Below are 11,998 nucleotides of genomic sequence, written 5' to 3'. Positions count from 1 at the left end.
GGATTTTTCTGTAAATTCACTAATCAATTAATTGACTTGCTCTAGGACACCCATTACTAACAGAGCAGTGAATTAAAATCCATATTAAATTATCATAGATGACAGATCTTTCCTCATTTTTTTTTTCCTATAGAAAGTTATTTTTGAGCTTTCGAGAGCGTGAGAGAGAGTCCACTGGACCATTTCTTCAAACCCCTCTGGATGATGCTTAGTTCCTCTGAACATGTACACCGAGTCTCTGACCTTTCCTCTAAGCTAAACAAAGAAGGTTCTGAACAGACCCTGGCACCAGTGGGGGAGGTCAATCCATTGTGGTAGAGGACACAGATGTTCCTGCTATTAAAGATTCAAAAGCTTCCGTGTAGACGCGTATTTGTGTACTACTGGGTGGGCCAGAGAAAGGCAGAAAGCTGTGGACAGAGATGATGAAAGTGTCCTGTTTTGGCTCTTTCTCTCCATGTGCATCTGTTACTTGTGTCTTTGTTTTTCAGGTGGAGCCTCCGGTCGTCTCATGACGAAATTTAAAATGGTAAAAGATTCGCAACCACTGCAAACCTGATGGCACCGATCGGCCATAACAAACAGCATGGGAATGACTGATAGCATAAACAACATGAAGTTAGAAGACTGATACAACACAATGCAACGTGATGTGTTGTGATGCAATGGAATGAGTTATATATAGCTACACCAGGGCTATACTATACCCTTGTTTTTTAAGTACAACATGCTGCTTCAGCCTGCTATTTTAACAACATGTCTGACCTTTGACCTATGAAGCATTACATACAAATGGTGTACTTTCTTATCTCTGCACATATGAACTGGCTGAGATAATTGGCTTCTATAAGGTGTAAAAACTTAAGATTTTAAGATATATTCATGCATCTGTGTGCTTTTGTGTAGCTTTATGGCGCCATTGTGACATCATTGGGTGTGGAACTGAAAAACATATAGTGTGTTATAGAGCTCTCCTTATGCCTTTTCATATGACACATTACTCTGTGGTTTCTTTAATTTTTAAAAAAAATTTTACATGTTCAACTTTGAACTTGGATGCTAACAATGAAAGTCAAGGTCAATTATGTCCCCCAAGGCCTAGTGTATTGTTGTGAAGTTTGCTGTCAATCCATTAAAAAATTGTGGGTAATATAATATTTTTTTTACTAATTTTCACATTTGATGTGACCTTGACCCTGATTTACACCAATATTAAATCAGCTCAAGCTCTTATTGGCATCTACCATCACATCAAATTTGAACATGATACCTTGAAAACTGTAGACACTAGACTGCTAACAAACAAACAGACAGACGAGTGGAGCCGATTACATTCTCCCTTCCTTCATAGAGAGACTTACATTAATAGTAAGCTCATCGGCAATTCAAGCAGACTGCTATATCGAAGGTTAAAGTACATTTCATGATAAAATATTCTTTGTCGTGATTATACAACAACTCATGTGTGGACTGGCCATCTATTTATACCTTGTTCTATATCGAATAATGTCAAACTGCTGCTTTTCAGCAGGAGATAATATCAATTACACCTACATCTTTTTTTGCTTGCTTTTATCCATTTTTAGTACCGTGCCATCAACTGTTTTCATAGTAGACTTTTGGTTTTACGTATGTTTTTAACGTGGGCTCCATGTGCTATAAGAAATAGATAACGAGATCCCAATAAATAAAGAATAGAAACACATTGCTTTGATGGTGAACTTTGAAGGAATGGATCTTGTAATTGTTTGAGAAAGTGCACCTAAAGATCAGACCTCATCAGTAGCAAAATGTACGAGTTACGTGAATGCAGCGTTCAAAGCATGTTCACTAATGACTACATTTCTTTTGCATTGCGATGCATCTGTTTTCTACAATCACATGAACTCTTTACCCCTCCAAACGTCTGCATCCATGTCAGCGATGAGTTTTGGGATGGTTGCTTCTGCACAGATTAGGATAAGGCCCCTCTATTCATATCTGAAGACCCTCTTGTTAGCTCCTCTTGACACTTGTTATCTGACACTGACGTGCAGTTCAATAACTCCGACTCCCAGCGCTCACATCTTCTGCGACAGTGGAGACAGAATTCACTTCGGGTCTAATGACAGAATAACTATTCATGCAAGGAATATGTTACACATTTTACAAAAAAAACTGAAAAAAAGATGTCTCTTTACTCTTAACTGTTACTCCATTTGAAGAGAGGAAACTGTTACACTCACTATATTTTTTTTCATATTTAGACATTTGAAAGAAATTATAATGCTAACAATGAATGTAAGAAGATCTGTGTTTAGAAGTGACTCATTATTAAGCCTTAAAAGAAGCTCATTAGAGGAGAAACAGTCAATGTACAGACGAAAGCCTTGTGCAAGGAAGACGTATGCAGCTGTGTTCAGGTGCATTACCATCAGCTAAAGAAACGGGCAGGTTAATTAGCTTCCCTGCAGGGAAAAGACAAAACAAGAGAACAACAACAACGAAAAAAACTCACTTTGTTTTTTTGTGTGTGTGATTTTGGTAACACTAAAGAATAAAAGGGGCTTTGTTTTTTGTAGCATGATAAAAAGCTATGTTTTATAAAATGCCCAGAATTGTCCTATTTATAATTTCCTCTATTAAAAACTAGATTCAGATTATCAGAATTAGGCAGGTTATTAAAAGGTCAAGTACATGTATTTGCTTTGGTGAATTATCATTCTTAAGACTTGGGCTTTTTTATACTGTTAAACCAAATATTTGATCAATGTGCTCCAATCCTTTTTTTTCCATTGAGGGAACTTTTGCAAAGTAATATTTTGTAAAAGAAGGTCTGTCTTTGTTCCAGAAGTTATTGTTGTTAGGACACGTACATGTATGTGGACAAAAAAAAAATGGCATAAATACACAAACGAACAGTCAAATCACAAAAATTTCAACTTCAGGAAAAAGTCCTAAAATGTTGATTTTTTTTTTTTAGAATTGATTTTTTTTATTATTATTATTATAAACACGTGTGTGTGTGTAGTCTAGAATATATCCTTTACTTGCTATCACTACAGTAAGTATAGAATACCATACCACCAAGCATGTGGAGCATAAAGGTAAATGAAACCAGAAACGTCATATGGACAGAATTGTGAATCTCCCTGTGGGGCGAGAAAGGATCGATGCCTTCAAGGAGACATGTGACCTACTTGGCTTAACCTGCCTTTGTTCAGTTTGGTCTCGGAGCCAGCTGTGACACGTCTGCTGCTGTCAGCTGGAATCATTGGATTGCGGGCCAGACGGAAGGAAAGGAGACAGTTTGCATGTGTGTGCTTCTCCAGCGTGTCTGCGTAGGCAAAGATGCCAGCTTGAAGTGCTGCGTGTCTGTGCGCAGCCGGGCCGCCTGGGAACACACTGACCATATGCACAGTAATGTTGGCAGACAAGCCGTGTTAACGGCAGGAGAAAGGCCATTCAACTCTGCTCACTTGGTCTGGCTTGGCTCCTGAAGTCTAGACAGCACCTGGAGATGGTAAGTGCAGTACACACATCATATATGTGCCGTACTCTAACGAGAATACATGGTGGTAGAACAACTCCCACTTCATCTGCTGGAATGTGTTTCTTCACGTGGGATTGGGTTAAAGTTTCTGCTCTACATTTTCTGTTTGCATGACTGTCTATTAAGACAGGGTGACAGGAAGTGAATACAATATTAGATACACAGTAGTATTTGGACACGACCAACTTGACGGGTAAAAAATGAAAATTCACAAAATCTTTGCTTCATCAGTTTGATCACAGTATATTTAAATCTCCATACAACTAAGAAAATAGAGCCTTTAGGGACAGAGAAGCACACAGTAAGATAGGAACACTTTGCTACTTCAGTCCCCTGTAAATTGTTTTTGTGCTTAAAAATATTCATCAATTCAGTGTCAGGAATTGTTTTTGTTACCCCCCAAGTCTCTTTCCAATCACTGGCTGGGGGTTTTACAGTAATGCTATGTTCCTTATCTGTCATGACTTTTCAAGATGCTGGAAGATACTGGAAGTGGTACTGTAAATGAGCCTCTAGCGAGACAAAGCTTTCGGCTTTAATTGGACCGCTATTTATAACGAATAAAGTAGCTGACAGTCACTATGCCTTTATTCGTTGCAGGCAATACGTGTGGATTTTATTTCACAGAGAGCTTAATTTTTCCCTCCCCTGACTGTCAGCTCTGAGGCTTTGAATGGAGAGTTGGCAACACTGCGGCGCAGCCAGATGACAGAATGACTGGTTGAAATCAGAATTCAAACGCAGGTTCAGATTTGATCGAGTTTAGCAAAAGCTGAAGAACAATTATACCATTCGTCGTCAAATTCTGACAAAATCTAAATTCCGATTTATTTGTCTTTTAATCTTAACAGACATTAGTGCTACTAGAATTTTCCCAAAGTGTGCAAATAAGCAATAATCTAACAGCTGCCTGAAAAGCAGACGAAAAGGGAGACAAAGGAAAAAGCTGGCTTCTTCAGCAAGCCTTTAGGTATTGTGTGTGTTCATCTGTGACCAGCTTACATTTATCTTTGTACTCGCTCTCACAAAAAGCTCACTTTTTCTTACTTTAAGGATGTTAAAGTAATTCTTTGTCCAGAGCTGGACTGGATAATCTGATCATTCGGGCAACATCCAGAACAGCCAGTGGGGTGACCACAGCTAATGGCCATCAAGAGGTGACCCCTCCTCCCCAAGACGGATTGGCTGGTAGCAAGTGTCCATAGAAGTTTGATTAGCATGCACTCATATCCTCCTTACCTGTAGTATCTTAACTATGCTTAAATGCTCAAACTGTATGTCTTCTGATACACGTTGGAACTACAAGTTATTCATCACTATTATTATTCTTATTTTAACACAACTGCTTTCAGACCTCTGTAGCCCAACATATTAGCGATATTTATAAAAAGGGTTAGTGACGATTAGCCTCACACACAGTTTTCTGCATTACTAGCTGCTAATTTTATTCTTTTCATTTTACAATCAGACATTTATAATTTGATTTCAACTTCAGCCCCTCCATTCCCTTTTCTTTCTGTCTTTCCTCTCTCTTCTTGGCTCTCCTCTGCCAGGATTCGCTGAACGTTACAAACCAGCCTATCATCTCATCACATACCTGCGTACTTAAGGACCAGGGTCTCTCGCTCCATCTCCTTCAGTTTGTACAGCTATTGTTGTGGTGAAGTCAGGCTCACTTAGCTTCATGTTTTGTTTTGCTTTCAAGTACTTAGCCCGTGCTCACATCTCCTCTTCCAGAAGTCCCTCGGTGTGTCGTCCAGTTGCCTGTGGCCTTTTGGAAATTCCTCAGTGGCAAACTAAAATCTTTTGGACTCCCGTGCTCAAGAATACCTACAGGCCTTTCCACTCGCTCCTAACTACTGCCGCTTCCTCTCTCCCTCCCTGTGGCAGAGCTCCTGAATTTTCATTGCATACTCTGGACTTTGGAAATAAACCCTTTGAACTTGTACTGTGGTCTGCTTCTGCACTTAGGTCCACCTTTTCAAGAAGAAATTATGACACAGTGAGGCTGATAATTATGTGGAGGGAGTTCAGCACTCTGAAAGATTGCTTGGACAAAAAGTTCAACAATTTAGGAATAAAATGAACTAAGCCTAAGATGCAAATAATACAAAGAAATCTCAGTATGCAAGAGGCAAGGCTAAAAGCCGATAAGCTTTAGGGCTGTTATGTCTGCTTGTTATCAGCACATTGTTCAAAGCCCATCATGCACAATGGTATGGAAGTTCCTTGATGCACACTTGAGTGATGTATACGATGTCTTTAAAGAAACTCTTGGCTGTGTCAGAAACATAAACTGTATTCAGCACTCGGTACAATAACTAGGCTCACTGTGTTAAATTGGTCTGCCTGCAGTCCAGAATTTTCAATCTCTGAAATCATTTGAAACAGAAAATAACAAAAACTACAAAGTTGCTAAATTCCTGCATCAATCTGGAATTATAAAACAATGATAAACATGCCTTTGTTTCAGTGTTTTTGTAAAATCTTGCTGTATCAAATTCAATCTAAGCATAAAAATTTTAAACTATACTCTACTACATATATAAACTTAGCACAAAAAGTCAGGACCTTTGTGATTGGTCGATTATATTTTGGTTGTAACAATGTTTCTTGGCAATAAATCTTATACAGTTGGAAAGTCTGCTTATTTGCTCTTTATTTGGAGCCACATTTGTAAGGAAAATAAGTTTGTGGTATGAGCAGCAGAGTTCAGTATGAGTGCTGCACCCCTGAAAAACTTGCCAAATCTTCTCTGCCAACGCCAAACAGCTTATTCTGCTGTTGACTCTTGTTTGGTGTTGTGTACTGGATTAGATGATTGAAGTCTTAATAAACAAGTCATATTGGCAATTCAAGAATTCATTCATTTATCAAACAGGGGCTTCAGTAACATTTAGAAGAACCATACACAGCCACAACAGCCTGGCACCGCTTCCTCGTGCAGCACACACTGATGTAGGATGGTATTCCATTCTTTAACCAGCATTTGTAGCAAGTCAGCCAATATGGTTGTGTTGGTCACTCTGGAATGAACAGCAGCACCAAGCTTATCCCACAAGTGTTCAGTGGGGTTGAGGTAAGGACTGCAGGCAAGCCATTTCATCCACTCCACTCCACCAAATTCTCGAGGTAGTCACTGATAAACCCCGCTCTGTGGGGGTGAGTGCTGTTATCTTGGAGGATAGATTTCACTCCCAGACTGTGGAGATATGGGATCGCCGCTGGTTGCAGAATCTCTCTGCTTTGAGATTGCCTCCAATGATGACATGCCTTGTTTTTCCCCCAATGAGGGCTGCCCGATGCCGACACACTGTTCTCCATGTCTTCTCCACACTTTGACCCTACGATCCAACTGCCCACAGGCAGAATCTGGATTCGAGCCTGGCAGTGAAGGGTAGTCATGGCAGGCCTCCTGTTAGCCCCAGGAGAGTGGAGATTGGCTGTGTGCAGTCTGTTGACATCCCCGTTCTGTGGAACTTGGCCTTCAGTTTGGAAATGATAAGCTACTGGGGCTCACTTTAAATAATACTGCAACTTAGTTTTCCAGAGCAGCTTGAAGTCGCCTTGTGGCACGGGCCTTATAAAGATCAGTCTAATGTGGCATGCTGGGAGTAGACACCAACTGACCGCCTCGGCAGGGTCCATGCGCACAGGTGCTGCTAATCAGGCACCTGATTGTCAGCACCTGGGGTACCAAGAGCTCAAAACAAGGTGAATCGCAGAATAAGCTGTTTGTCAAGATTTGGCAAGTTTTCCATAGGCACAGCCCTCATACTAGACTCTGCTGCTCAACCCACAAATGCATTTCCCTCATAAATGTGGCACCAATTATAGGCAAATAAACAGACTTTGCAACAGTATAAAAATGTATTGCCAAGAAGCATTGACGCACCAAAGAAATAATCGATCAATCACAAATGTCCTTAATTTATATCATTAAAAATATATATAAATATAAAAATCTTACAAACACATTCCAACTATTTTGGAAATTGTGTTATAATTACACTAAGATGCAAAGGTTTAGTATTGCATAAGGCATAACTTATGTGAAAAAACACCACCTGAACAATGTCTTCATAAATAAATAAATAGGTTAAGCAGAGGATCTGGGTGTCATAAGAAAGGTGTTGAGATTTTAAAATATTCCAAAGAGTATTACTGGGCAAGTAGTACATAGGAGAAGTAAGGTAAATGGTTCTGTCTGTGTTTGATGCATTAAGTGTTCACCATTACGATAAAAACAACTCGAGAATTTTATGCTATGATTTATCACATTGTGATATGTTTACTCTGGAGGAAGAGCAACCGTAATATTTAGTGAAAGAGCACAAGTACAGTGAATGCGGTTAACCATCACTGGCACTCATTTAGTCCACTTAACCTCTGACCCCACTCTTCTGCATAACAAAAAGCTTGCAGTTACGCAACCATGAAAAAAAAAACCCAAAAGCCTCAAGTCCTAAAATCAACAGTGAACATGTTATCAGTACATTTGTGTTTAATATTCTAAACTAAGTATGTGCACTAGGATAATGTATGTGCACAACATCAGCACAGTGAGGCTTCCTTAATGACACACGACACCCAGAGAAGATTTATCAAAGAAATGTTCTTCGTGATTGTTTTGGACAGCTGGGTATCAAATGAAAATTTAAATACAACATTTGGGTTACAAAAAAATTCCAACAAAGCAGGAAAAAACGCTGATGGGGTCCCCAGATTAAACAAAATGTGCCAGCCAGCTTCTGCATCTCAGTGCTTGTAGATGAAGTTTCGGCTATCGCTTTGCTACAAAATGCCTGTGGTGGTTTGATTCTTGAGATGGACTGTACGTTGCTGTGATTTCAAACGAGTGGGAGAGTGGCTGTTCCCAGAGCAAAGCCGGAGCTGACTCAGGCACTCTAACCCCTGCGCCCCAAATCACACAGCGCTGCTATCTGCCAGAGGATACAATCAAGGAAACACATCAAAGTTCAGTCTCTGGAGCTGATTTGCTCACACGCGTGCCTACAATATGTGCCGGCGTGTAAACAGAAACACATTTATTGAACCGCTCGCTAATTGCACATGAATACTCGGTAGCATGACTCACAATGGAAGTGCAATTAGGTCTCTATCACTGGCTTTGAACCAAACACGGCTCCGACTCGTATGCGTCAATGGCGCTTTCAACTGCAGCCCATCCACGTGCTTGTTTGCCTGATCCCACCTGAGGGATCGTCTGTGGGCTTCCTGCCCACCTGAATGTCAGTACCTCCTCCACCCCCCCCAGCCCCCACTCATTTTTGTCAACTATTTCAACTTCTCATTTACACCCCAACCTTCCTGCTTCTATTAGTGGTGCAGTCATGTGTGACATCAGTTGGGATACAGTCCAATGCCTGGGCTGGAGTCCAGAACCAATGTGCATTTTACTCCTGAATAGGCGTGCGTGCACGTGTATCTGTGTGTTTAAAAGCGTTTCTGATATTTGCTCAGCTTGAAGATCCTCTCATGTTGTCTGTAATCGCTTGTAATAATGTTGTTCAGGAACATTCTTAGCCTCCCTCCGTCCGCGCTATCCAAACTGGCAGTCCAGTCTGTCTCAGATCTTGTTGACATCCGACGACAGCCAAGCTTGACATGTGCATCCATATTAATGAGACCATTAAGTCATTTATTCGCCAGCTGATTTACATTGCACAGGGGGAGAGGTCCTGAATCAAAGGGATTTCAAAACATTTCACAAAATTTGAAAATCAGATGAGACAAGCCGTTTATTTCTCGAGCATAATGTGGCTTTTGGCCCTAAACTTCATTTAAATCCTGATTCCTTCATTAGGCAAATAGCGAGAGTGGCTGCTTCTGCACTAATTCAATTTGCTGAACACGTCTTTTTAAAAAAAAAGAAAAAAAAAAAAGATTGAAGCTTGTATGTCGGCACGTGAGCACATGCATTAAGTACAGCCTCAAACAAATCAACATATTCATAAGCGTGTGAGCACGCACAAACAAAATGAATCCCCTCATATTAATCTTCTCTTCTTGGCCAGGACTCACTAAAATCTTATCTACTTGTCTGGTTGTCTCTGGCCTCGAGGGAAGAATGTGCATGTGGCAGAGCCTGGCGGAGCAGAGGAAAGACGGAGTCGGGATTTGTATGCGACAGGAGGCACCTTTAGGAGGAGTGTGTCTGGTCTGTCTGACGCTCAGTGATTCTCTGCGGGTAGGGAGCAGAAGCTCGCTCAGTTGGAGGAAAAGACTTATGAGCTTTATTGATCACAAGCTCATACAGCGGGTGGAGGAAAGGCTGGTTGTGAGGGGTGGGGGTTCTCCCTCTGAATAAAAGAGAGCTTTTTTTTTAAATCAAGATCGCAACAGGTGAGGTAACTGAAGAATTCATCAGTGTCAGGGAGTAAATTAAAAAGATAAGCTCAGCAGGAGCATTTGTTTGTCTTCTAAAAAAAAAAAAAATCTAATATGTTCTGTTATCGAGTTGGTGGACAAACATCAGCCTGCGCAAATCTGGCTTGTATCACATCCACCAGAGGAAGATTATGACATCAGTATCGCTGGATTTTAGGGAGCCTGATGATCATTTCGCTTCCACATCACTGGAACAAATGACGCACGCTCGGTTGGACAAAGCACGTGAAGATTGTATGATCGGCCTCCGGTTCACTGGCGTGCGATGAGATTATTGCATGCTTCTGCTGCTCAGGTCAACCTAGTGATGACAGTTGTACTTTTAAATAATCCATCACAGCAGCAACTCTCACTGTTGGGTTTGAAGGAGTCACCACGAGATTTATGTCCGATTGTTGGTTTTCGACGCGACCTTGGTGAACTGCGTGGAAGTAAACGTGAACACAAACTCATCTTGTCCCAAAGTGCACTGGAAGGTTTTTTACTAACTAATCTGTGAGTTTGGAGTTTGAACATGCCTGTGGGGAGTTTAGGACTTTTAAAAAACAACTTTTATATCTGTTTTTTCCTGTTTTAGTAGATGTCTGCATATGCGGTGACCTGCAAAAGAGCTGTAGGTGTAGGTGGTAAGTCATAGAGGTAGCTATAGTGACTGTTTAACCTAAGAAGCTACTCCACAAGAAAAGCACAGTCTTTTCATTTTGTTACCAACAATACATGTGCAACAATGTATGTGCGCATCCTTCTGGGTGAATTGTGCAGCCTGTGGCCTGCCTAGCTGCAGACTCATCAACTCTGCAATAAGTTCAGTAAGCCAAACTGTTGAAACACCATTTACAGTACCTGTCTATCAGAGTTTTACCAGACAGCCTTTCTGGAGCTCTTCATGCTTTCTACGGCATCTGTTGTCATAAACAAAGCCTGTTAAAAAGAGTCTCATCGCATGACAGGTATATAAGTGAGCACAGAAAGCTAATATCAGGTATTCACAGTTTTTATACTCTACAATACCAAAAGTATTCACTCACCCATTGTTCCAATCACTTACCCAGCCACAGGTGTATAAAATCAAGAACCCAGCATGCAGACTGTTTCTATAAACATTTGTGAAAGCATGGGTCGCTCTCTGCAGCTCAGTGAATTCCAGCGTGGTATGGTGATAGGATGCCACCTGTGCAGATCCAGTCCAGTTTCTCACTACAAAATATCCCACAGTGTTAGTGGTATTATAAGAAAGTGGAAGCCACATAAAATCATAGAGCAGGGCCAGCAGATCCTGAGGCGCTCAGAGGTCACCAGCTATCTGCAGAGTCAATCGCTAAAATCTCCAAACTCCATGTGGCCTTCAGATTAGCTTAAGAGTAGCTGAGTGCATAGAGAGCTTCATGAAATGGGTTTCCATGACTGAGGAGATGCATCCAAGACTTACATCACCAAGTCCAATGCAAAGCGTTGTGGTGGAACACAGTGCAAAGGCCACTGGACCCTAGAGCAGTGGAGAAGTGCTCTCTGGATAGACGAATCACGCTTCTCTGTCTGGCCAGCGGCTCCTTCCTGTTCCAACCTGACTGCGCACCTGCACAACTGCACAGATTCCTGACCTCAACTCAACAGAAACACCTCTGGGATGAATTAGAGTGGAGACTGTGAGCCAGGACTTCTCGTCCAACATCAGTGTGCGACCTCAGAAATCCACTTCTGGAAGAATTGTTAAAAAATCCCATAAACACTCCTAAACCTTGTCGAAATCCTTTCCTGAAGCATTGAAGCTGTTATAGCTGCAAAGGATGGGCCGACATCATTAAACCCTTCGGTTTAAGAATGGGATGTCACTCAAGTGTATATGCATGTGAAGGCAGATGAGTGAATACTTTTGGCAATATAGTCTGTGTTGTGCGTGTTTGTACATGGGATCAAAACACCCCCCCCCAAAAAAAAAAAAAAAATTATAATAAGCACTGGGTACATTTTTCAGAAAAGGTAAATATTGCACATGAGCGATGGACTCTGACATTAAGCTCTGACTGAGATGTTGAAATGCAGTCTCAAGGCTGT

The sequence above is a fragment of the Pelmatolapia mariae genome, linkage group LG1 (assembly GCF_036321145.2).
Source record: "Pelmatolapia mariae isolate MD_Pm_ZW linkage group LG1, Pm_UMD_F_2, whole genome shotgun sequence".
NCBI classification, from domain to species: domain Eukaryota; kingdom Metazoa; phylum Chordata; class Actinopteri; order Cichliformes; family Cichlidae; genus Pelmatolapia; species Pelmatolapia mariae.
The sequence above is the reverse complement of the archived record's forward strand: the minus strand, read 5'-3'. Positions refer to the sequence as shown.